General features: G+C 41.5%; 1 protein-coding gene across 5 annotated transcripts in view; it reads left to right on the top strand.

Moving 5' to 3' along the window:
- Positions 1-24,641, top strand: part of ZNF235 (zinc finger protein 235) — an 83,906-nt gene that overhangs the window by 28,835 nt on the left and 30,430 nt on the right. Inside the window, exons 1-2 of one of the 5 annotated variants that reach the window (XM_071209305.1) lie at positions 23,723-23,772; positions 24,177-24,396. The exons of 1 other annotated variant lie outside the window; for it this stretch is intronic. The gene's annotated coding sequence lies outside the window, so the exon portion shown is untranslated. Of the gene's footprint in view, positions 1-23,685; positions 24,397-24,641 lie in introns of those variants that run through there. 3 more of the 5 variants (XM_004483884.3, XM_058280385.1, XM_058280384.2) reach the window with 3 other exon arrangements.

Raw genomic sequence — 24,641 nt, 5'->3', positions numbered from 1 at the left:
TGCAACTACTTAATTCTCTAAGATTCTACACTGACTTTATTTTTTTATTTTTATTTTTTTAAGATTTATTTTTTTAAATTTATTTCTCTCCCTTCCCCCCACCCCAGTTGTCTGTTCTCTGTGTCCACTCACTAAGTGTTCTTCTGTGTCCACTTCTATTCTTGTCAGCAGCACTGGAAATCTGTCTCTTTTTGTTGCATCATCTTGCTGCGTCAGCTCTCTGTGTGTGCAGTGCCACTCCTGGGCAGGCTGAAATTTCTTTCACGCTGGGTGGCTCTCCTTATGGGGTGCACTCCTTGCGTGTGGGGCTCCCTTACATGGGGGACACCACTGCGTGGCACGGCATTCCTTGCATGCATCAGCACTCAGCGTAGGCCAACTCCACACGGGTCAAGAAGGCCTTGGGTTTGAACTGTGGACCTCACATGTGTATCCATTGAGCCAAGGCCACTTCCTTCTACACTGACTTTAATGAAATTCAGTACAAAAAGAGCAGATTAATGGTATATATCAATTTTTCTGATATTAGTTTCTGGGTGTCCCAACATCCATTTTTCCCCCCAACATCCATTTTTATTTCCTTAAACCCACTTCGATTTGGTTAATAGTAACTTCATTCAAATTCTCTTTAGACATTAAAAAAAATGTATGTATCATTCTCAGAAACTCTTGACTGTGCTGTGTAAAGTTGATCCTTTTGTACATAACAGCATATTTCTATAGTCCAAACCCTTCTAAACACTTCCTCAAAATATTCCTTATGAAGGAGCACAATCTCTATACACATTTATGGTATTTGCATCTACTTTCCTAATTGTAGTACCATTACCATAAAGAGTGGGTTCCATTGCCAAAGCTTGCAAAGTTTCCATCTAATTGAGGTTGTTTTTGTTGTTGTGTTTTACTTTGTTTTGTTGTTGTGTTTTGTTTTGTTTTTCAAGTCTTTTTGCAACTAACTGATTCCTTACAGCTTGCATATGGGACTTGCTGGGGTTCTAAATGGATTCTTACCAATGCTTGATGGACAGGAGCCTAGTGGATCCCTTTCTGGTGTCTATGGGCATGTAAATCAGAGAACATGATAAATGGCGGCAAAGAACCTTCCCAAGTTCATTGAGATCTCGTGATGATTTCAAGTGTGAAAGCTTGAAATCTCTGAACAAAATGGTCACTTGTCCACATCTATGAATCCTGTCTTTATAGGAGGCAGGATTCAAAGCAAAATGGAGATTGTTCAAGAAGCAGGATCACATGAAAAGTTTTCCTGATTGCAAATCTGGAAACAGGTTGCAAGTGGCTTACCCAGGTGTCAAGATTCCCTAAGTGTCATGATTCCATGATGAATAGTTGTGAGTTTCAAAAACAAGGTGATTCCTCCTGTCAGATATGAGAAGAAATACCAGTTTAACTTTGTGATAATGAGAATTATATCTTGAAACATAAATGGGATGATTCTAATAATTTTGAAAATCTGGAGTTTCTAACCCCAAGAGCCCAGGATCCTTGGAGGAAAACATGTCTGAGTCACAGAATTACCAAGAGTAGTTGTCAGCAAATTCCCATGGAAAATAAACCACGAGCAGTGTGTTGACAGCTTCAGTTGTACCTCACCAGGACATTTTTGGAGTATGCAAAAGAGAAAAATCTTACAGTGACAATGATTATGAAAAAGGCAAAATGAAGCTATCAGCTCTTGATTAGCATAGAATAATTCACAAAGGACAAAAACTACCAATGTAATAAGTGTGCATAAACCTTCAGTGATGTCTCCGACTTCAGTCTTCATCAGCAATTACACTTAAGAGAGTTGCCTTAAACATGCAGCAAGTTTGAGAAATTGTTCACATGAGAGAGAAGTTTTTTGTTTGGGAGGACTGCACTAGCAGTTGGAGGTGGTTTATTCCTATTTGTTTTTTTAATACACTTAATTTTTTTTAAAAAAAAGATACTTAGACTACATAGATGTTACATTAAAAATGTAGGGAATTCCCATATGCCCCACTCCCTACCCCTCCCACACTTTCCCACATTAACAACATCCTTCATTAGTTGGCACATTTGTTATAATAGAAATTTTATAATTGAATGAGTATGGTAAGATTTCATTCAGAAATCTCATCTGCAAACTCATCAGAAAGTTCACACTATAGAGAAACCATACATGTAAGAGGAATGTGGGAAAGGCTTCAGTCATAGAAATCTTGACAGTTGTGAGTAGTGTTAGAAGGGCCTTGAGTCATGCCTTGTGTCTTCAGGACTATCAGAGAATTCACACTGGGAAGAAACCATTCAAGTGTGATGCATGTGTAGCAGTTTGATATTATTTATGAATTCAAAAAAAGATATTTATTATGTTTGTCAACTGGTCTGTTCCTCTGGGCTTGATACCCTTTGATTGTATTGGATTCAGCAGAGATGCCTTTGATTAAATTATGTGAAGATTAGGGCTTTGATTTGACCATGTTGTTATGGCATGCAGGGGTGAGTCTCCACCTCTTCAGGAAGCCAATAAAACACTCTTACACAGAAGTAGATACACAGGGGAAGGAGACACACTGAAAAAGACATGATAAAGGAGAGAACTTGGTTTTGACACTGGAGCCCCTGGAAGAGTTGAGCCATTTGCCTGATAGTTTGCAGTTAACCTTGTGACAAGACCAGAGCAGCTGAGCCCAGAAAGAAATGAGTCCTGAGAAGAGAGAGATGAGCCTTATTGCCAGTCTACAGCTGAGATTTGGAAGAAGCTAGACCCACAGGATCTTAGGAGGAAGAGGAAGGCTGGACCCTAGCAGATGTTGCCCGCCATCTTGTGTCAACATGTGGCAACAGACTTTGTGTGAGAAAGTACCTCTTAGGCTACCTGGAGTTGGACTCTTTGTAGATTGATTTGGAGACAATTACTGCTTTAATAATTACTGCCTTTCTTCTGCTCCATCGACGAGGATTGTCTTTCCGTCTATTTAGTTCTCTTTGAAATTCTTTCAACAATGTTTTATAGTTTTTAATGTACAAGTCTTGCACTTTTTTGTTAAATTTATTTTTGATGCTATTGTAAATGGAATTTTAAAATTTCATTTTCAGTTTTTTTAGTGCTACTGTATAGATTTACAATTGATTTTTGCATATTGATTTTGTATCCTGCAAACTTGTTGAACTTGTTTATTAATTTTAATTGTTTTTTAGTGGGTTCTTTAGTAGTTTCTATATATAAGATTATGTTGTCTGCAATCAGAAAGATAGTTTTATTTCCTCCTTCCTAATCTGGATCTCTCATTTCTTTTTCCTGCCTGGCTAGAATTTTCAGTACAATGTTGACTAGAAGTGGCAAGAGAAGACATCTTTGTCTTGTTCCTGATCATAGGGGCAAAGCATTCATTCTAACTATGGGTATTTTGTGTATCTCTTTATCAGATTGAGGCAGTTCCCTTCTGCTTTGACTTAATTATGTATTTTATCATGAAATGGTGTTGGATATTGTCAACTGCTTTTTCTGGGTCTTTTGAGATAACCATGTGGTTTTTATCCTTTATTTTACTAATATGGTACATTACATTGATTTTGGATATTAAACCAACCTTGCTTTCCTGGGATAAATACCACTCGGTCATGATGTATAAACATTTTTATATATTGATGGATGTTTTTTGTTAGTGTTATTGAACAATGGGCTCACTGCCCAAAGCACACAAAATCCAGTATTGTGACACTAGGATTTTGAGAAAAGAAAGTGTTTTACTGTGAGGTTGCCTGGCAAGGAGATAGGAGGCAAGCTCAACTCTGTCTCCCCAAACCAAGAACTAAGGGTGATTTATAGGACAGATACAAAGGGAGGTGAGGACAGTGATGGGGATTCAGTTTGGCATATTCTGATTGGTTGTTTATAGGACTATCTATATATGGTTGTTTATATATGGTGGAAATATGCCAGCAGGCCACATCTTATCTTCCTTCTGAGAGACCCTTCATATTTCATTTGGTTCAGGAAACTTCTCTTCCCCATAATCTTGATTCCAAGGAAGGTGATTTTTGTTCCTAGTGTCTCAGGGGCAAGGACACAGTGTATCTGTGTCTGTGTGTGCTCTGCCGGCAGGTGAGTTTGACTGCAACTAGCTTGACTGCTTGTAAAACAAACTCAGAAAGAATTTTAGTAATGGGAGAGGAAGAAATTCTGATAAGCAGCAGGGTTTGGCCTGACTCTTGATTTATAGTTAGGACTCACATCTCTCTGTCTGTGGTTTCAGTAGTATTCTGTTGAGGCAATTTGCAGCTGTTTTCATGAGGGGTATTGGTCTTTGGTGTTTTTGTTGTTGTTTTCCCTTGTGATATCTTTGTCTTGTTTTGGTATCAGAGTAATAGTGATGTCATAGAATGAGATGAGAGTTTTCTCTTCTTTGCTATTTCTTTTTGTATGAATCTGTGAATTTTTGTGTGTGTGAAGACTGGTAGAACTAACCCATAAAGTCAGGTGGGCCTGGGCTTGAGCCCCTTTGTAACAATAGTCCTTGAGTTCAGTCTTTGAAGTTTGTTCCAATACCAGGATGACTCTTAGGTGTTTCTTTCCCCTGCATTCTTTGTTAAGTTTAAGTGTTCAGTTTGGCATGTTGCTAACATGGAGCCACCAACTTCCTCTTACTTGTTCCCCACCAAAATCTCCATTGTTTTCAACAATACCCTTAAACTTGAACTTCCCTACCATGCTCTGTTCCAAATAAAGTCATTTCCCTTAGGGAGAGCTAGGGAGCTTTCTGTTCTTATGGTTTTCCTCTACCCTTTGGCAGAAACTCTGCACTATTGCTCTGGAACTGGGGTCAGAGACAGTGGCCCACTTCTCTCAGAGTGACACCCCTGTTCTGTCAGCAACACATTATGCAGTGATAGTAGCCCCTGGTCTTCTCAGCTGGCCTCTTCTGGCATGGAGCCTCTACCCTACAAGTGAACCACAGAAGGAGCAGTCAGGGCCCAGTATTCTTGGCCTGCCACAGTTGTGAAAGAGAGGCCCAGACCTCTTGGCCACACTTGCCTGGAGTAGAGCTTCTGCAATATTGGAGCTGTGAAGGATGAGAAGTGCTATCAGATTGGCTTTCCCAGTGAGAGACTGTAGCCCTAAACTGGTTACTGGGGGAAGAGAAAGCACCATCTTTTTAGCTATACTCCACTGAAGCAGAGCTGCTTTTACACAGAGCTGATGGTAGGGTTGGGGGAGGGATTAGGTTTTGACTCAAGTGCCACAGACTCTCACTGTTAAAATTTAGTAGATTTTCTTGAATAAATGTTCTTTCATTTTCTGTATGCTCATAGGACGATTTCCAGAGACTCTAAAGGGCTGGCTTTTAAGAATTATTTTAATCAGTTTTATTTCACTAGGGAGAGGATTCCATGGAGCTCACTACACTGCCATTCATGAAATGCTTCTCATGAAAGTTTTTAAGGTGGAGAATTTGGTGCTTACAGAAATGTTGTAAGCACTTAAAAGAATGAAGATCAGGGACGTTATCACTGATTATCTTAGCCTGTAGCATCAAAGTGAACGGTTCTCAAGACCTTCCCCTGGAACTACTCTCTATCTTGAGACTTTCTTGGAAACCTCCACCAACAATCTCAATTTGTAACAGAAAAATGGACGATTTTCAAAAATCTTACCTGGAAGTTGTTTTAAAACTGATTTCTAACCCCTTATCTACCCTCAATCTACAGAGAATAATAGCCTCTCCTTTTCTACCTTCTAAGTATCACATGCATGAGGCAGGCTAGTTTAGGGAATGAAAAGATGAATCTGGGACCTGGTAGAAAACCACGGCTGTGAAACATGTGGCCATGGAATTCTACCTGGAAATCCTCTGAGGGAAAGACCCCCCCCCCCCCCATCAGAAAGTGGCTAGAGGAACCCATGAGAATTTTCCTTGATCATCCAGGATCAAGGAAAAGTCTGGGATATTCTCAAGGGGCCTTATCATTGTCGCCCAACCCCCCCCCCACCCCCACTGCCTGGGGGAATTGAAGAGTGGGGTAATCAATCAAAACAACAAACAGGGGAAGCAGCTGTGGCTCAATCAGTTGGGCTCCTGTCTACCATATGGGAAGCCCTGGGTTTGCGTCCCTGGGGCCTCCTTGTGAAGGCAGGCTCACCCGCAAGCTGTGGAGAGCCATTGGCCCGCAAGCACCAGAGCCAACTCAGCAAGGTGACGCAACAAAAAGGGAGACAAGCAAAAAAAAACTGACCCTTTTTCTCCTTCTCTGCCTGGACTAGCCTGCAAGTATGCTTGGGATCCATAATCTGTTGATTTCTCCCATTTATATTCTTTTCTCTCATTTCCATGATAAACTACTGGCCTAACTAAACCAGCATGTTTTTAAAATTCTTTTATATAACATAGCCAAGAGCCTAGAGAAAATTCAGCAACATGAGGGCCTCCTTGATTGTTGACTGTAATTCAGAACCTTTGTGGGATGGAGATACTGGAGGTGGATAGGTGTTGCCTTTTCTTCTTTAATGCAGAGCCAAGTCAACAACAGATTATTCAGAACAGGACTTCAGGTGCATGACAAGTCTTAAGACACATCAGAGACCACATGCATATGTGATGATGCAATAAGGGCTACCTTAAGCACGCATCACATTGGAGACATCAAAGTGCTCCCACAGGTGACAGTGCCTATCAGTAACATGTGAGGCAAGGGTTCTAGTTATAGCTCAGTCTTCCCAATCACTTAGGGTTCACATAGAAACTGTTAAGGTGATGCTGCTAGTGATACCTATAGCCAGAGCTCCAAGATCCATCAAAGAATATACCCAAACAGGAAAGTAATTGGAATGAGAGCAATAAGGACTTTAGGCACAGCAAAGTCTTCAGATTTACTAAAGAGTCTATCCCCAGATCCCTGAAAGATAGCCTTTAATTTTAGAAAGCATGTAAGTTATATTAGAAAGTTACTCAGGGACAAAACTTGGGAGAACTTATTCAGTATTCAGTCCTCCTAATTCATCATTTTTTTACATAGGAGAGAAGATCTGTAGTCAGAGACAAAGCCACGTGTTCACTAGATAATCTCTTTCTGGGCACAAAGGAAGATTACATTCCTAGTACCTAACCTCCAATTCAGTTACTTGTGGCCCTGGGACTATATTCTGGCCAACGCAGTGTGGACAGAAGTGAAGCATAGTACTTTATAGGTCTTGCCCTGAAAACATCTGGTATAATCCTCCAGCTCTCACTTTCCCTGCCAAGGTGATATATAACCCAAAATCAAGGGTGACACCTTTTCCATGTTGTCTAGATTAAGATAGAAGAGGGCTACATGACCCTGTTGGACTTCTATTGGGTGAGAAATAAACATTCACTGTGTTAAGTCACTGAGGTTTGGGGATTTTTTGTATGTGGAACATAGCATAGGTGATATTGACTTAACATAAAATGTCTTAGCAGCAGTTTCTTTAATCATGTAAGCAAAAAACACTAATTTTCATGAACATGGAGATGTTTTAGTAAGAATGCCAAAACAGGGAAGCGGACTGGGCCCAATGGATAGGGCATCCGCCTACCACATGGGAGGTCCGTGGTTCAAACCCTGGGCCTCCTTTACCCATGTGGAGCTGGCCCATGCGCAGTGCTGATGCACGCAAGGAGTGCCGTGCCACACAGGGGTGTCCCCGGGTAGGGGAGCCCCACACACAAGGAATGTGCCCCGTAAGGAGAGCCGCCCAGCGCGAAGGAAAGTGAAGCCTGCCCAGGAATGGCGCCTCACACACAGAGAGCTGACACAACAAGATGACGCAACAAAAAGAAACAGATTCCCATGCCGCTGACAACAACAAAAGTGGACAAAGAAGAACACGCAGCAAATGGACACAGAGAACAGACAACTGGGGCGGGGTGGGGGGAAGGGGAGAGAAATAAATAAAATAAATCCTTAAAAAAAAAAAAAGAATGCCAAAACATTACAATCTTTAAGGTTCTTTATGGCTATAAAATATTGTAGGTAGATGGGGAAAGTCCTTCTGTGAGAATCTTCCATTCATTCATTTATTCATCAGAGTCTACATAAACTTGCTTGTAGTAAGATCCTTTCATTAATGCAAATTATGATAATTTCCATGCAGTTGTAAAACTCTGTAAGTTGGTGATTATGTCACCTCACAACTTAAAAGCACTAAGAAATTACTTCATAGGAAGTCTACAAATAGTCCTAATAAGGTTGACTAAATAAAACTTAGGTTTACTAAAAGTAACAAATCTTTTTTTTTCAATTTCTCTCCCTTTCCTCCCACCTCCCTTCCCACCCCCCCCCCCAAAGTTGTCTGCTCTCTGTGTCCATTCGCTGTGTGTTCTTCTGTATCCATTTGCATTCTTGTCAGCAGCACCGGGAATCTGTGCCTCTTTTTGTTGTGTCATCTTGCTGTGTCAGCTCTCCATGTGTGTGGTGCCACTCCTGGGCAGGCTGTACTTTTTTCACACGGGGTAGCTCTCCTTATGGGGCGCACTCCTTGCATGTGGGGTTCCCCTACACGGGGGACACCCCTGCATGGCACGGCACTCCTTGCACATATCAGTGCTGTGCATGGGCCAGGGGGTCCTGGGTTTGAACCCTGGACCTCCCATGTGGTAGGCAGACGCTCTCCCTTGAGTCAAATCTGCTTCCCAAAAGTAAGAAGTCTTAAAAAGCCATCAGAGTTCATTGCCAGAAGCAGTAACTAAGGAAGAGTCTTCTCCCAGCAATACTGTATAATACTAAAGTCCTTTAAAAGTGTTAAATTTCTGTGAGGGTCTCAAACTGATCACTTTGTGAATACAAGACTTTTGTTTGCCCCAGCTTCATCAGGAAGGGCCCGAGGCAGGATTCAAGGACAATCTTTAAGTTTTCTTCAAGGTCATGTTGTGATTTTTTAGTATTGCATTTTCTTTGTAGAGGTGGGAGGAGTAGACATTTTCAAAGAAATTTCCCTTCCTTTTCAATAAATATTATTCAGGCCATTTACGTGTCTCAGTTGTGTTCTAGGTTTCTTTATTTGAGTTGTGAATGTCTATACTTAGTTGTTTTTCTTTCCTTCCATGATATAGTTTTACTGGCATGGTGACTTAGTTTGCCAGTGCTGCTATGACAAATACCACGCATTCATTGGCTCAGCAACAGGAATTTACTGTTTCATGATTTTGGAGACTAGGAGGAAATCAAGGTGTCAGCAAGATTTTGCATTGTCCCTGAAATCTGTAACATTTTGGTGTTGGCTTGCTACAGTCCTTGGGGTTCTTTGACTTGTGTCTCTCCCTCTCATCACATGGTGATCTTTCTCTCCCTGTGTCTGCTGTTTTGTTTCCACTGACTTCCAGCTTCTTCCTGTGTGGACTCCTCTATATTTTATCAGATTGGACAAGCACATCTGCTAATCAGTGATATCTGCTCCCCACTTTGTAAGACCCCTCCCCCATGTAAAATGGAAACAATGTCAACCAGTCAGAGCATTTCTTTACTTGCTTCTGTGTTCATCCTATATGGTCTTCCCTTTTCTACTCCCTTGGCAGAGCTCCCTTCTGCCTTCTGAATAGAATGCTGCTTGATAATCACTCAATAAGGCTGTGAGATCCTAAATTGCATGGAATGTTTTTCTTTCATCCCCATAGTATAATATTCCACACTATAATAGTTTTGCCCACTTACTAATCAATAGACATTTGGATTGTGTCCAGTTTTCAGCTATTATGAATAATGCTGCTATGAATATTTACTTAAAAGTTGTTTGTGGACATATGTTTTCATTTTCCATAGGTAAATACTTAGCAGTGAAATTGCTTGGTTTTATGGAAGAGTTTGTTTCATTTTATGAGATAGTGCTAAACTGTTTTCCAGAGTAGCTGTATACTTTTACATTTCCACAAAAAATCTTTTGAGAATTTCAGTGACTCTGTGCCCTCACCAATGCTTGGTATTGTTATTCTTTTTGTTTTTGCTATTTTAGTGGGTGTTTAGTTCCTTTAAAAATTTCTATTTTACTGATGACTAGTGTGGTGAACATCTTTACTTATGTTTGTCTATATAAACCTTCTACAAAGTTTTTAAAAAGTATTGTTTATGATTTATTTGTGTTTATATATTCTGGATATAAACCCTTTGACAGATGTTTTGGAAGTATTTCTCCCAGGTTATAGCTTGCCTTTTGATTTTCTTAACTGTCTTGAAGAGCTAAAGTTTTTCATGTTTTTGTGTCCTGTTCAAGAAATCTTTGCCTGACCTTTCTGTGGGAAACTGGCTTACCTGTTCCCTATTTGTTGCACTTATCCCCAATTATTGTAATCATTACTGTGCTGATGAGGAACTGCTGCCTTGGAATTCCTAATAAATATGATGTGGAAACTAGGGTCGAGGCTCTCAGTTCCAGACCTGGTCCCAGCTTTGTTTTCTCTCTTGTGTCTCTGTCTCTCTGTTCCTTTATTTCTTTATGGCTTGGGGACAGAAAGAGATTAAGAAGGAAATTGAGAGGAGGAAAACTGGAAAAGAAATGTTGAATTATAAAAGGAAACAATGAAGAAATTCTAGATTAATAGATTTGGAACTGCTTTTGTGCTTGTTCAATGTCAGTGTGTGTGTTTTAATTGTTTCAGTGTGTGGTGTGTGAAAGAGAAAGGGAGGGGAAAAGAAAAAGGAAGAAAAAAGAAAGAGATAGAAAAAGAAAAAGAGAGAGGAAGGAAAAAAGAAAATGAGAAAAGGAAGGAAAAGAGAAAAAGATGAAAGAAAAAGATAAAGGAAGAAAGAAAAAAGAAAATGGACAGGAAAAAGAGAAGGAAAAAAGAGAGAAAGGAAGGAAAATGATAGAAAAAGGAAGAAAGAAAAAGAAACAGGAAGGAAAAAGAAAGGAAGGATAAAATGAAAGATAAAAGTTAAGCAAATATTGAAAAAGGTAAAAAGGTTTGTAGGAATGCTAACTGAAATTTAATAAGGTGTAGTTTGTCTAAAATAAAATGGTTTTATAAAATCAGAAATGGAAATATGTGGAACAGAACTAATATGCATATAGCAAGTTGTAAAAGTATTGTGGTAGCATTCAGTGAGATAATGTGTTTTGCAAAAGTAAAACAAGCCTGAATGAATACAGAAAGTGTAGAAACTGAACTTCTGCGGTTCTTCCTCAAGGCTTTCTGCCCTGGCCTGATGGCAGTGAATCTGGCTGCATAGAAGAAACCTGTGGCAGTGACCCTACTAAGAAACATCAGAGACAATGGTATTTCAAGGGCCTGGAATAGGCCAACAGTTGGGACAAGCTATAAGGTCCCTGCTACTCTATCAGATTATTAAATGTTGTTTGGTTGGGTAAGACAAAACTATACCATCTACTGTATTTGATAAAGTACAGTGTTTTCTCATGTTAACAGAATTGGTAATATTGTTGGAATACTAAAAATCTTTTATCCCTTGCTAAGATGTGTTAATTAGGAAAGGTCCTTCATGAAAGTAGGAGGACCTCCAGCAGGCTGCATTAAAAAAAAAAAAAAGATGGAGAGAAGGTGGATATTGACTTAGCCTGTGAATTGGCTGTGGCCAGTACCAGTATTGGCTTTGGGTGGGGTTTGTGGCAAAGGCAATATTCTAATTGAGTACCCCTTGGGTTTTAGTCACAAATGTGGGAAGAGGCCAAAAGTACAATTAAGACCTAAGAAGAAGCAGAGTGGCTCCACTGGAAAAGTGAACATCGTGAATACCAGACCTTGTGGTGCTTCTTGCAGCAGTTCCCACTGCCTGCTATTCAGCATAGGAAGCCCTGCTGAAAGTGAAAGATCTAACCCAATAGCGTCTGGTCACTCTGAAGACTGCCATCCCTATCCAGAGGTGGATTGCAAATACTAAAAGCAAAACAGAAACAATGGACTGTTGTGAATCACCCTCTATGGGGAAGAGATTTGTAGAAGAACATCTGGGACACCTGCCAGCAGTGACAGATAAATGTCTGTCATGTCCCTGCCCACTCCTCTAACATCCCTCTCAGGACTATTGAGGCAGATGCCTCATGCACCAACAGCTTGTGGCCTTAATGCTCACTTCAGTGACTGTGACATCAGCATCCTCCTGCTCTTGGAAGGGGCAAGATATGCTTTCACTGCTACAGACACTGCAACAGGACTCATAACAGGTCAGCTATTGTTTTCTGCCTGGAAAAAGTCCTCACAATGATGGACTAAGTTTAAATTCAACACTGAGTTGTGGCCCCAGGTCCAGTGAAGATGCTAAGAGCAGGACCAATGAAGACATGGAAATTATGTGATAAACTTCCAGCTGTCCCACAGCCCAAAATGGGGAAGTAACAATTTGTCATTGCCAATGCCTCAAACTTTACAAATTGGGGAAAATGAGGTCATTTTTTATCAAGTACTGGCCTATATAGCCTTGCTGGTAGGAAATCTTAAACCCATGAGAAAGAAGTCATCACTAGTTGGAAGTTTGTATAATCTGCTGTAGTTATGGATTATGTATAAAATGCTGTTCTAAACTTGGAAGAAAAATGACAAAATGTAAATATCCAACTGAGACTAACATGACTGGAATGTATCTTAACTTTTGTGTAACCCCACATGTTTATAATAATAGTCCAATTGCAAGCTGATGTAATGGGTATTCAGAATGCTAACCTGTTTCTTAAACGATGGCTGGAATTGCATATGGACTACAGTCACTAAACCCTATGACTTAGGGGAAAAGATGGGGAGGAGGTATTCTGGGAGAAATGTTGCTTGTTTGTCTTTGTTTCTTTTGAACATAGTCCTCAGAAGCATGCAACGAGCCCTTCTGGGTATGAAGCAGCAAGAAACCACGGAATCTGCCTTCGTTGCTTTTCAAAAACAAAAAGGGGGAAATGTTGTGGGAAACTGGCTTACCTGTTCCCTATTTGTTTCACTTGTCCCCAGTTATTGTAAACGTTGCCATGCTGATGAGGAACAGCTGCTTTGGAGTTCCTAATAAATATGATGTGGAAACTAGGGTCGAGGCTCTCAGTTCCTGAATCTGTGAGTCTCCTGGTCCCATCTTTATCTTCTCTCTTGTGTCTGTCTCTCTGTCCTTTATTTCATAAAGTTCTGCGTTGCCTTCCCTTCGAGCCAACCTATTGCTGAGTTGATCTCAGCAACTGGTGCCCAATGTGGGGCATGAAGGGAAGAAAGCTTGCAACATGATCCAATGTCAAAATTTTTCTCATATGTTTTCTTCAAAACATTTTATAATTTAGCTTTTACATTTCGGTCTATGATCCATTTCAAGTTAATTTTTGTGTATGGTATGTAATACATTTGATGCAGTGCCATTTGTTTAAAAGTGCTTTCTGCCCTCATTGCCTTAGCACATTTTTGAAAATCAACCATGAGTCTTTTTCTGGATTTTCTATTCTGTTCTGATACTCAACATTACATCAATACCACACTATCTGAATTATAGTACCTTCATAGTAAGCCCTGACATAAGGTAATGTAATTCCTCCATCCTTGTTTTTATATTTATTAATTGGGCTGCTCCAAGTATTTTGGCTTTCCACATCAGTTTTTAAATCAGCTTGTCAATTTCTTTGAAGAAACCTGCTAGGATATAGTTTGGAATTGCATGAAATCTGTAGTTCAATTTGAAGTGAATTGCCATCAAATCAATATTGAGTCTTACAATCCAATGCATATGGTATATTTTTCCATTTATTTATGTTTTCTTTAATTTACCTCAACAAAATTTTGTAGTTTCCATTGTACAGATCTTGCACATTATTCATTAAATTTGATGCTACTATAAATGGAGTTGCTTTTCTAAATTTACTTTTTCAATTTTTCTCTGCTGGTATACAAAAATACAATTGGTTTTCTATTTTGTCTTTGTTTCCTGTGTTCCTACTAAATGCACTTATTAGTTCTAGTAGCTTTTTTGGTAGATGTCTAAGGATTTTGTAGGTTCAAAATCATGTCATCTAATGACAGTTTTATTAGTTCCTTTGAAATATGTATTCATTTTATTCCTTTTTCTTGCCTTATTGCATTGACTTACACCTCTGGCACAATGCCAAATATAAGTGGTGAGAGAGTGGACAACCTTACCTTGTTCCTGATCCTAGAAAGCATTTAGACTATCACCATTGAGTGTGTTAGCTGTAAGTTCATTTTTTGTTTGAAAGGAATTAAAACATTTTAATTAAAAAAATCACAAATGGATGATAAAGTATGTAGAAACTGAAAATTTACAAACTAGTTAAAACCTGTAATCGCTGACTGTTCAGAACTACATAGATGGATCATGGGTGGTGGTGAACAGGAGAAAGGGATGAATCTGCATTGTTCTGGTGCTCCCCATGCCACCTGACCCCGAGGAAAACCTGACTTTGATTAGTTATTGAGCCAGACTAATGCTGGCAGCAGATCCAGTGATGGTAACTTGCCTATCCGTAGATCCTTCCACTGGGTTATCAATTTTGATCTGCACTCTAGATACCTCACACATTTCATTGATTCTGGCACTTTGACGCCCGATGATGCAACCAATCAAATCATTTGGTTGGCGAGTTCATGAGAAATAGTCTGAACAGATGCATCCAAACCTGCGCTGAATCTGATGTTGCCATGTGTCATAGGAAAATGAGACTGTTGCATCACCAGCCGGTACAGCTTGCTCAAATCTGTCTGTGGAATGGCATACTATTCTTGAATGGTATATTAGCCAGTCAAAGGGGTGCTGATGCAAAATACCAGAAATGGGTTGGTTTTTATAAAGGGTATTTATTTGGGGTAGAAACTTACAGTTACCAGGCCATAAAGCCCAAATTACTTCCCTCACCAAAGTCTATTGCCATGTGTTGGAGCAAGATAACTGCTAACATCTGCCAGGATTCAGGCTTCCTGAGTTCCTCTCTTCCCAGGACTCATTTCTCTCTGGGCTCACTCCTCTGTTTTCTCTACAAGGTTAGCTGTAGACTATGAGGCTTTCTAGACTTTTCCTCTCTCCACAAGGCCAGCTGTAGACTATCAGGCAGCCAGCTCTGTCTCTCTCCCTGGGGCTTGATTCTCTCCCAGCTTAGCTGCCTTGCTTCTCTGTCCTACTTACTTCCCAGCCACATGCAGTTGTTCAAGCTGGAACTGCAGTAGGGTGGGGTTAGCTGGTGTGGTGGATTGATATTATTTATGAATTCCAAAAAAGATATTTGATTATGTTTGCAAGCTGATGTGTTCCTCTTTGACTGTATTAGATTCAGCTGAGATGTCTTTGGTTACATTATCTTAAGATTAGGGCTTTGCTCCGTGTTGCTCAAATGTGGTCAGTCTCGAAACCAAACTCAGCATGCAAATTCGTTGCCTTCCCCCCAGCATGGGACATGACTCCCGGGGATGAGCCTCCCTGGTGCCGAGGGATCACTACCAAGTACCAGCTGATGACGTAACTAGAAAATGACCTTGAATAAAAGGTTCAACTCGGACCAGCAGAATATCTCTGTCTACACATAATAACAGGAGTTAAAAATGCTTTTTTTTTTTTATTTTTTTTTTTATTTTAATTTTTTTATTTTTTATTGACTTTGTAATAATATTACATTAAAAATATATATGTGAGGTCCCATTCAACCCCACCCCCCCACCCCCCCTCTCCCCCCCCAACAACACTCGTTCCCATCATCCTGACACATCCATTGGATTTGGTAAGTACATCTTTGGGCACCTCTGCACCTCATATACATTGGTTCACATCATGGCCCATACTCTCCTCTATTCCATCATGTAGGCCCTGTGAGGATTTACAATGTCCGGTGATTACCTCTGAAGCACCATCCAGGGCAGCTCCATGTCCCGAAGACGCCTCCACCTCTCATCTCTTCCTGCCTTTCCCCATACCCTTTGTCCATTATGTCCACTTTTCCCAATCCAATGCCACCTCTTCTATGTGGACACTGGTTTGGTTGTGTCCATTGCACCTTTATGTCAAGAGGAGGCTCAGATTCCACCTGGATGCTGGATGCAATCCTCCCATTTTCAGTTGTAATCACTCTAGGCTCCATGGTGTGGTGGTTGTCCTTCTTCACCTCCATCTTAGCTGAGTGTGGTAAGTCCAATAAATCAGATTGTAGGTGTTGGAGTCTGTTGAGGCTCAGGATCTGGCTATCACATTGTCAGTCCAGAGATTCAAATCCCCTAAATATATCTTAAACCCCAACATTAACTGCACCTCCAGCACATTAGCATGAAAGTCTTATGAAGGGAGATCCCATCTGAGTCCAGATTCATCACACATAAACACCATTTCCAAAGAGGGGCCATCTGCCCTGGTAGTTAACCCCATCGGCCATGACCATAACTCCCATGGGTCTCTTTAGCCCTCAAAGGAACCAATATCTGGGGGTTGTATCTGCTTTATCTGTCTCTCTGACTCTGCTCAGTTGTGCATGAGGGCAAACCTTCTGCCAGCCTCCAGACTCTTTTTTAGAAACTCGTAGCCATATAAACTCATTTCTCCTTTCCATTTCCCCCTTACTTTAGGTCAAACAGCATTTTAAAGTCATGGTATTTTATGTAGACATGGATATTCTGCTGATCCGCATTGAACCTTCCGTATAAGGTCATTTTCCAGTTGCATCATCAGTTGGTAGTTGATAGTGGTCCCTCGTTGCCAGGGAGGCTCATCCCCGGGTGTCATGTCCCACGCTGGGGGGAAGGCATTGTAAAAATGCTTTTTTGACCTGAATCAAGGGGGAAATGGAAAGGACAGATGAGTTTATATGGCTATGAGTCTCTAAAAAAGAGTTGGGAGGTTATCAGAGGGGTTACCCTTATGCACACCTGAGCAGAGTCCCAGAGACAGATAAAGTAGATACAACCCCAGGTATGGGTTCTTCTGAGGGCTACAGAGACCCACAGGTTTTATGGTCATGGCAGATGGATTTCAGTGCCATGTCAGTTGGCCCTTCTTTGGAGTTGGTGTTTCTGTGTGATGGAGCTGGATTCAGATGTGATATCTTTTCACAAACCTTTCCTGTTACTTTACCAGAATTGTAGTTGGTGCTGGGGTTTAAGATATACCCAGGGAATCTGAATCTCTGGACTGACCATATGATAGCCAGGCCCTGAGCCTCAACAGACTTCAGCTCCTACACTCTGGTTTATTAGACTTACCCCACTCAGCTAACATGGAGTGGAAGAAGGTCAACCACCACACCATGGAGCCAAGAGTGCCTACAACTGAAAGCAGGAGGATTGCATCCAGCATCCATGTGGAATCTAAGCCCCCTCTTGACATAGATGCGGAATGGGCACAACCAATCCAAGGTCCACAAGATGGAGGAATAGATTATGGATTAGAGTGGACTTACTGATATTCTATTCATGAACTATTGTGATTAGTAATCGAAGAAAATGTGGCATTGGTGTGGAGAAAGTGGCCATGGTGGCTGCTGGGTGTGGGGAATGGGAGGAAGAGATGAGATGTGGAGTTGTTTTCAGGACTTGGAGTTGTCCTGAGTGGTGCTGCAGGGACAATTACCGGACATTGTAGGTCCTCCCATGGCCCACTGGATGGAACGTGGGAGAGTGTGGGCTATGGTGTGGACCATTGACCATGAGGTGCAGCGAGGCTCAGAGATGTATTCACCAAGTGCAATGAATGTGTCATGATGATGGAGGAGAATGTTGCTATGGGGGGAGTAGTGGGGTGAGGGGGTGGGGGGTATATAGGGACCTCATATTTTTTTAATGTAATATTTTAAAAATGAATAAATAAATAAATGAAAGATTAGGGTTTTGATTTGACCATTTCATAGGACATGCAGGGTTGAGTCCCCACGCCCTTGGTGGGCTGATAAAACAGACTATCACACAGAAGCAGATACACAGAGAAGATGACAGAGTATCCTGTGATGAGCCTAATAGTTTACAGCTGAACTTGTGAAGTGACCAGAGCAGCAAGGCTCAAAAGAAACAAGCTCCAGAGGAAAACAGATGAGCCCTTTGCCAGCCTACTGCTGAGATCAGAAGCTGGGACCACAGAGCCTTAAGAGGTCAGAGGAAGACTGAATCTTCACAGACATGATCTGCCATCCTGCTTCAAGATGTGGCAACAGACTTTGGGTGAGGAAGTAACCTTAAGTTGTCCTCTTTAGGGCCTTGTGACTATAAGCTTCTACCCCCAATAAATACCCTTTATATAAAAGCCAACAGACTTCTGGGACTTTGCATCAGCACCCCTTTTGACTGACTAAGACAGCGGTTTTCATGGGCTTCTCGTGGATTGGTTGTTTACTAATTCCTCAGGCCAGAGGAATAAATAACTGTCCATAGATGTTAGGCATCTGGGGCTTCTGAGAGTTGGATGTGTTTTGACCCATGAATGTTAGAACCCAACAAGGGAGGTGACTGAGGTGTGGTCTTAGCAAATTGCCTGTGAAGGTAAAATGAGAATTTTTAGCCGTGGCCTCAAAACTGTGCCTGTACATTACTAACATGAACAAGATCTTCATTGTAAAAGTAAAAAATGATAAGCCACTTCATTGTCTTCGATCAGCAGAAAGTATAATTGTGTTACAAATCTATTTACAAAATATGCAGCACATAAAATGGATGGCATTCTTATGGCCTTACAAGGACACAATCTACACAGTTAAATGCATAAAAAAGAGTCTGGAAGGATAGTTGCAACACTAATGGTAGCTTTTTTCTCAGAAAGTAGGAGTAACTGGAGTAGGGGAGAGTACTAGGCACCTATGGGGTTTTAGAGGATTTTAGCTTTGTCTGTAATATTATAATCATTTATAAGAAAAGTGATTAATCATTGCCTTTCTTATTAGAAATTAGTAATAACACTAATAATATCACACTGATAATAATGGGAATTGAATTAACAAATGCCCAGTGACATTGTAGGAGTGGGAGTTGCAAGGCTAGAAGAAATATTTCTCCAAGTTTTGCTGAGCATGTTACTGACAGAAATATATATAGGGTGATGTGCCAAATTTTGGCATCCTTTGAAAGAAAGCAGCCTCTTTGTCCATCGGGAGCCATCGTTGCAGGTTGGGTTCCTGCCTCTGAAATGTACATTAGCTTGCAGGTGGTTCATTGGGGAGTGCTCTTGGGATCACCACTTGAAGAAGGGAAAGGAAGAAAGAGGATTGGGCAGGGGAGAGACTGGGCTGCAGTGTAGTCTCACAAAGTCCTCACCAGACTCCTTGGAGAGCTGTGAAGCTGATAGGGCCCTTTGTCCCAAGTTAGGGCAAAGGGCTAGAGCTTTATATCCTCATTTCAGTTAGTCACTGAATATGGACCACCCGAGGAAGGAGGTGTGACTTAGGAGAGGTGATTCTCTTCAGCTGAGGCTATGCCAAAAGCACTCAAAAATATTTGTTAACTGAAAGAATTTAAAAAATACCAGAGTACCCCAGTGTCCCAAGTTTATAATTCTTACCAGACTGCCTCATAATTTTTCTTTTTTCCTTCCTCCCTCCCTCCCTTCCTTTTGAGAATTTTGTTTTCGTTTTCGTTTTCAGTCTTAAATAACCATAATTACTAATAGGATGTATGCACCTGTTGGGCACTGCAAAACTTTCTAAACTTTGAAATAAGATTTCATACTGCCGTCCTCATTTCCTGTTTCATATGAATGTTCGTGTTGCAAATGAACTACAGAACAGCCAGCCTTACAAAGTATATGACATTATTGAAAGGAATATGATTGTGATTTAATATTAAAACTGTGAAGTACCTCAAAAATTTAAAATATTCTGCAGCATTTTTTTTTCTTCACTGTGACATCCTGGCATGCTTTGGGAATGGCAGCTCTTGTAGAAAAAAACCCTAGGGGTGGACTTTTGATTAGTTTGGTCATGTGACCAAAGAAATGGGCTAGGACTAGCTCAACTTGGGTCACTTACCCACTTCTTTGGTTAGAAGGGCAATATCCTCTACTGGAACTGGACCTTTCTTTAAATGTAGAATATTCACCAGGTAGCTGAGATGTAGGGTCTGAGAATTGGTGATTTCACTTGTGAACAAAAGTTGCCAGAAATCCAGAGATGTGCTTCCAGCTGGATATCTTTTTTGACCATCACAACCCATCTTCCATTCCCCTCATGCTCTTTCTGTCCTCAGAACTGCTGCTTTATGTCTGTTTGGAACTGACTGATCCAAAGTGAAGTGGAATAAAATGAAATGGAATATTGAGGAGGGAAGGAAGATGCCTGGATAGACTGGGACCCGGCTTCCTTTCTCTCATCAAATCCTCCCTAGCAGGCACAAGGACCAAATGCTTCTCAAGTCCCAGAAGAGACAGTATGGATGGACTCTGATACTGTGTGAGGGTTGGGAGCCAACATCGGTGATGGAGGGGGCCATTTTAGGAGAGGGACGGGATGAATCACCCAGAGGATGAATTCAATAAGCACCTTCTGTTCTCATAGCAAAATGCTTGGCATCTTGAACCATGCTACATTCAATATTAAAAATAGGGAAGGGGATGTGGCTCAAGCAGTTGGGTACCCACCTACCACATGGCAGGTCCCAGTTCAGTTCCCAGGAAGATGAGCAAGACAGTATGAACAAGACGATGCAGTGAGATTATGCAGCGAGATGATACAGTGAAGAAACACAGTGAAGAAAATACAATTAGAGATGGAATAAGCAGAGAGCAGAGGTAGCTCAAGTGATTAGATGCCTCCCTCCCACATGGGAGGTCCAGGGTTCAGTTCCCAGTGTCTCCTAAAAAGAAGACGAAGATACAACAAAGAGACACAGAGAGCAGATAGCAAGAACAAACAATGGGGGGGGGGAGTAGAAATAAATAAAAATAAATCTAATAATGTATATATATACACACACACACATACCGATAGTTGTCAGTGATCTCTTGTGGACTATAAACAGTTTCACAGAGCATCACAAAAGACTGTAATAAAGCAAGAAAAAACACAAGACTAATCATATCTGAGCACTAAAACAAATGAGATCACTCTTATATACCAAAGAAATGGCCAAAACTCTTCTCCCAGCTTACATAAGTAACTACTGCTTTTTGCTAATTATATGTCTAGCTGTACTTTGTTCCTCCCATCTCTTACATAAGAATTATTAAGTACCTGTTAGTCCCCAATCCAGAGCCAATCCTACTTTCTTGAATTCTCCTCAAAAATCACCTGAAATGAGCCTATATTCTATAGCAGACCTCTCATGCCTCCCCTGAGTTGCTCAACAGTTCTCCCTTTGCTTGAATAAGTTGTTCTTTCTGATAGCCTTTGGCTGAAGGGCATTGGCAATACTCATCATAACACTGGCAGGGAGCTATTACTTTCTCTAATTAATTTACAGATCAGGAAACTGAACTTAAAAGAGAGTGTGTGCTGTCTAAAGTCACACCTACTCTAGCCCCAGACCCAAATCCTGCCCGATCCCTTCCTTGACCCAAACTCCTACATTTACTCTGACCCAAACCATAGCCCTCTCCCTAATTCCTGACTTTTTTTCTGTGTTGAACAGGCCAGAGTCTAATTTTTATAATTTCAGGACTTGCATGAGTCTTGCACCATTCTGAAACATAATGCAAACTCAATAAATATTTGGTGAATGAATTCATGAAAGAAACCTCCTCGTGCTCCCTTTGTCTCCAGACTGTTTATTCAGCTCCCAGCCAGGATGGTCAAAACCTGGTGACTGAGAATATGTCATGAGTACAGGTCTGCAGGAGATAAATGTAGAGTGAAATCATGTAGGATGTGATAGTGCTGAGGTCATAATTACAGTGAGGATAGTTAATTAGCCAGAGCTAAGGTGAGTGATGGGTCTGTACTATGTCTGGTGGTTTGGAGCTGTATGTACCCCAGAAACACATGTTCTTAAACTTAATCCATTCCTGTGGGAGAACCCATTGTAAATAGGACCTTTTTTCCCCCTTCTTCTTGCCCCCCCCCACCCCCGTCTGCCCAGCTATTTTTGTTGTCTGTGTCCATTCGCTGTGTGATCTGTATCTATTTCTCTTAAAGATGTAGCCCACTTCAGTCAGGATGGATCTTAATCCTGTTACTAGAATCATTTATAAGCAGAATGAAATTCAGAGAGAGAGAGAGAGACAGAGCATGCTGCCAGAGACTGAAATTAATAGAAACCAGAAGAGAACTGAGAGGCCAAGGAGGCTGTGTATTGCCATGGGACAGAGGAGCCAAGGACCAAGAATCACCAGCAGCCAACCCCAGAATGCCACAGTCTTTGGGGAGAAAGCATCACCTTGATGATGCCTTGATTTGGATTTTTTTCTGGCCTCAAAACTGTGAGCCATTAAATTCCCATTGTTTAGGCCATCCCTTTGCATGGTATTTGTTTTGGCCGCCAAGGAAACTAAAACACAATGGAGGAAGGCCTGGATTCTAACTTTGATAATTCATTAGTGCCTTCATGTGTTTAGTATGTTCCTCATATATTCAGCACATACTTGTTTTTTTTAGGAGGTACTGGAGGTTGAACCCAGGACCTCATACATGAGAAGCAGGTGCTCAAGCACTGAGCTACAACCACTCCCCAGTTAGATTGTTTTTTTGTTTGTTTTGTTTTTTAGGAGGTGCTGGGGAGCAAACCCAGGACCTTGTACATATACAATCACTTGAGCTACATCCACTCCCAGCACATACTTCTTATGTGCCTACTTGGTACAAGACTGTGCTTGATGCCGAGATCTGATTATAAGAGTAGATCTGATCCCTGGGGGTAAAGTCAGGTAAGTCAACTCTTGCATGCAAATATTTAATTCAGCCCTGTCCAGGACTTTGGTGGAGCAGAGAAATAAGGTATTATACATATCTATAGTGGGGGAATCCACAGTTAGGGGAGTCAGGGAGGAGTCTTAGAGGAAATAACAAATTCGCTGAAGAGCATTCCAGTCTGAAGGAAAATATTGTAGTTGAGGATACTCGGGTTCTTTTCCAGAGAGGAAAGGGTAATCATGGTTTTGGGGATTAAAATTTTGTGCCTCTGGAGTAAAGTAGAGCAGAAGGCAGCATGAATCAAGAGAAGGGGATTGGAAAGGAAAGTTTTGTTATCTGTGCTCTGATTGAGCTGGGAAACTTCTGTTTGCCCCTCCAGAGCGCTAAGAGGCTGCACTGTATGGGCCATATCAGCAGGTTTCTTTGCCTCTGGTTGCCAGTTAGTTTGGGCCAATAGAGGGAGAAAGGAGAATGAAAGTACGCATTCCCTCTACTCTTCCTATGGGGTCACTTTTGGCTGGCTACATCTCCCAGCCTAAGTACATGACTTTGTCAACTAGTCCTTATCACATGACCCTCTCCTGGGTCTGTTATCTGCTGGAGCCCTTCAAGCCTACTAGTGGTAATGGCCCTTGGGGTGACAACATTATCCCTTCAGATTTCCCTACATCTCTTCTGCAGTTCAGGAGGTCTCCAAGACCACCCTCAGTTTCAAAGTCCTTCACTTTTAGGTTCTCTACTTTTTATATTTTGTTTCCTGTAAAATTTTTGGTTTTTAATCTATTTCCATATTGCAAGCTTCGCTTTTCTCTCTCTTTTTTTTTTTTAATCGCAATTATTTTTCATGAGCTCTTAAACGGAATGCAACAGTACGAAAAGGGAAGCCACTCAAACCGAACCCGCTTTGAGCAGAGACCGGGTGACAGTAGGTGCAGGTCCCCGAGAAATCTGGGAAGTGTAGTTCGGCGGGGAGGGAGGGCCCTGAAATCTGAGACGCTTCCGCCTAGGGATTCTGGGAAATGTAGTCCTGGGGCTGTGTGTAGTTGGAGGCACTTCCGCTCCAGGAAGGCGCGGTCCGGACCGTGATTGCACCCAGGGAGGTGAGGGGACCTCGCGCCTTCCCGGCCAGGGCTTGAGGCCGTTAGTGACCCAACCCTCGGCCTCCGGCAACAGAAGCCGTGGTCAGTGGCAGGGGCCGGGACTGGAAGTCAGCGGCGGCGGTTTGCGCCCCCTCGGCATTGCCTCTCGCGTTGGGGGCTTGCTCGCGTCTTGCATTGCGTTTGAGGGTCTCCCGCGCTCTTCGCCGCCGCAACCTTCCTTTCCAACCCAGCAGCTAGTCCTACCTCTAATTCGTGGTAAAATATTGGGCGAGTTGCTCAGTCACTCCTTGCCTCAGTTTCTTTAGGGCTAAAAAGGGCTACTGCCTTCCTAAGTCTTCTGAAAAAACATGCCTAGTACATTGCAAAATACTGGGTGTTACTATTAATTATATTATCATATGCAGGCGCCCTGTTGTTATGAAGCTTCTGTGAAGCCCGGGATGGGGTCGGAGTTCCAGCAACCCCACTGGCGTCTCCTCTTCTCTGATCCTTGCCCGAAGCAGGGCTGTTCCTGGATTCTTGGGTATCTTCTATTTTCCCCATCTGGATCCTGAGGAATGCCCTCTGATTTATCCTGGACAGAGACACAATCACGGTCACGGCTTTGCTGAGTGCTGACATACAGTGAGGCCTTAACTGTTCAGTACTATTGTGTTGGTATAACCCCGTGTGGTTCATTTAGATGTGGCATGATTTCTTAGAGCATCTTAAGTTTTTTTAAGTCATTTTTTACTTTCATGTATATTGGAGAAGAGACTTTGAAAGTTGAGGCTCTTACCATTTGATAAAGTTTGAAAATGATTACATCTATTAGGAAAAAAATATCCAAGACAGTTTAACGGTCATTACCAAAGGAACAAATTATATGT

This window comes from Dasypus novemcinctus, chromosome 18 (assembly GCF_030445035.2).
Source record: "Dasypus novemcinctus isolate mDasNov1 chromosome 18, mDasNov1.1.hap2, whole genome shotgun sequence".
Taxonomy (NCBI): Eukaryota; Metazoa; Chordata; class Mammalia; order Cingulata; family Dasypodidae; genus Dasypus; species Dasypus novemcinctus.
This window is presented reverse-complemented; position numbering and strand designations above follow the sequence as displayed.